General features: G+C 57.8%; 1 pseudogene; it reads left to right on the forward strand.

The window, feature by feature from the left end:
- Positions 1 to 746: 746 nt before the first annotated feature.
- Positions 747 to 2,145, forward strand: LOC103249268 (annotated as a pseudogene).
- The last annotated feature ends 224 nt before the right edge of the window (positions 2,146 to 2,369 follow it).

Below are 2,369 nucleotides of genomic sequence, written 5' to 3' on the forward strand. Positions count from 1 at the left end.
GGAATTTTTCTTTTTACAGTTCAAAATGATTTTTGTTGGAAACTGGCAAAATCATTAACCTCTTGGCTTTAAATCATTGCATAGTCAGAATAGAAACATCTCCTTTTACAGTGGGACTGGTAGAAAAATTCCGCAGTAAGCAGTCGCCCGCCTGAGACCCGGAGCACATCTGCGGGCGCTCAGGGAGCAGAGGCGGTGGCGGGTGGCGGCGGCAGCAGGCATCGCCAAGCGCCCCTCTCCCCTCCGTCCGGCTCCCCACCCATCCACCAGCCCTTGCCCAGCGCCCACGGCCGCGGCCGTCCCGCGCAGCCCCGGGACTCCGTGCCCGGCCACACCGCCCAGCTCGCAGTTCCTCTCCCCCGCGCCAGTCTCGCCTGGCAGCGCCGCCCGCCCCCCGCCCCCGCCGCCGTCCCCGCGCCCATGGCAGCAGCCGCGGCTGGCGCGCCGGCGGGGGGCGACGCTGCTGTGTCGAAGAGCGCACAGCCCGCCCGCTGGAGCTACTCACTCGCCTCACTGGTTGTCCATTTTTATACGAGTTGACAACTTTTCTAACAAGAACTTTTGTATACCAAGAAACTTTTCAAAAGGAGGTCTACCATTTATATCGAATCCAAAGGAGAAGGTTCTCGGACAATTTGGGGTTTTGGGTTTTGGCTTCATGTCTAAGTCTTTTTTTCTCCGTTGACTTTGGGGTTTGGGTACGCCAGTGTTTCAGGTTCCCAAGGATCTTCTGTACCCCCACGTTAATGAGGCAGTCATCTGGCGAGTCTGACGTGGCTGTCAGCGTCGCGCTGCTCCAGTCCTTCTCCGCGTTCGCGTCCGGTCCAGCGGGAGGAGAGAAGACACTCCATCCGGCAGGTGCCCCGAGTAACCACCGGCAGGACGAGCTCTCCCGTATGAAGCGACTTCCCCTGGCTCTTCCTGGCCGCCCCTACGCCCTGGCAGTGGCAACCTTGGCCACAGACCTGGAGGGCAGCGGCGCCGGCACGGCTTGCCACGATGGCAGTCTGGCGCTCCTACCCCCGAGGGAGACGGAGGACTTACAGAAACTCCTGGACCTGGACCTTATCCTGCCCAACTCACTGCCCCGTCAAGAACCGGTGGCCGCCGCCGTGTCCTCATCGGCGTCCGTCTCATCCTCGTCCTCCCGGGGGAGCAGCAGCCGGACAAGTGCGCCCTCCACCTGCAGCTTCTGGTATCCGATCCGGACGGGAGTGACCCTGGCGTAGCCCTGGGCGGCACCGGTGGAGGCCTCCGCTCTGGCCGGAATTCTGTGCCTCCTCTGACAGCGTCCTTAGCCTGGCGGACGTCAACTACTGAGCCCCTCCCTGGCGGCTTTGTGGCCCAGCTCCTGTGGCAAGAATTGGACCCTGCGTATATTCTGCCGTATCAGCAGCAGCCGCAGCCGCCAGATGGCGGACCGATAGGCAAGTTTATGTTGAAGGCATAGCCGAGCGCCCCTGGCAGGGAATAGGCAACCTGTCGTCATCAGTATTTGCAGAGGCAGCCCTGATGGCAGCCATCCCGTACTGGTGTCGCCCTACAACTGCGAGCCACCACTCATATGGCCCAATATCAAGCAGGAGGCGTTCTCCTCGTGCACACACTTGGGCGCTGGACCCCTTCTCAGCAATGGCCACAGGCTGCACACGACTTCCCCTTAGGGTGGAAGCTCCCCAGCAGGACTGTCCCGACCCTGGGTCCTGAAGAGCGGCTGGACAGCAGGGACTGCCTCCCTGCACTGCCGCTTTCCCCAGGCTTCCATCCCCACCCCAGGTCCAACTATCCACCCTTCCTACCCGACCAGAAGCAGCCACAAATCCTGCCACTCTATTACCAAGAGTTCATGCCACCCGGCTCCTGCATGCTGGAGGAACCCAAGACAAAGAGGGGAAGAAAAGGACCACCATCCACACTTGTGATTACATGGGCTGCGGCAAAACTTACACAGTGAGTTTTCATCTCAAGGCACACCGTAGAATCCACACAGGTGACTTACCACTGTGACTGGGACGGCTGTGGGAGGAAATGTGCTCACTCATATGAACTGATCAGGCCGGGTACCATCCGTTGAAGTGCCAGAAATGTGACCAGGTGTTTTCCGGGTCAGACCACCTTGTCTTAGACATGAAGAGGCCCTTTTAAACCCAAAACAGTGGATATGACCCACACTACCATAAGATAATTCAGCATTTTTAAATTTTTCACACTGTCTTCCTATGAAGGAAAGAGTCTAACTGAAAAGCACTACAATCATGGTCCAGTTCTCAACTGAGTCAACTTGTGAATGGATTATCAGGAAAAATGAGGAATCCAAAAAGACAAAATCAAAGAACAGGTGGGGGTCTGTGACTGGATCTTCTGTCATT

This window comes from Carlito syrichta, unplaced genomic scaffold, assembly GCF_000164805.1.
Source record: "Carlito syrichta isolate Samal-C Ts95f unplaced genomic scaffold, Tarsius_syrichta-2.0.1 Scaffold4678, whole genome shotgun sequence".
In the NCBI taxonomy this organism is placed as follows: Eukaryota; Metazoa; Chordata; class Mammalia; order Primates; family Tarsiidae; genus Carlito; species Carlito syrichta.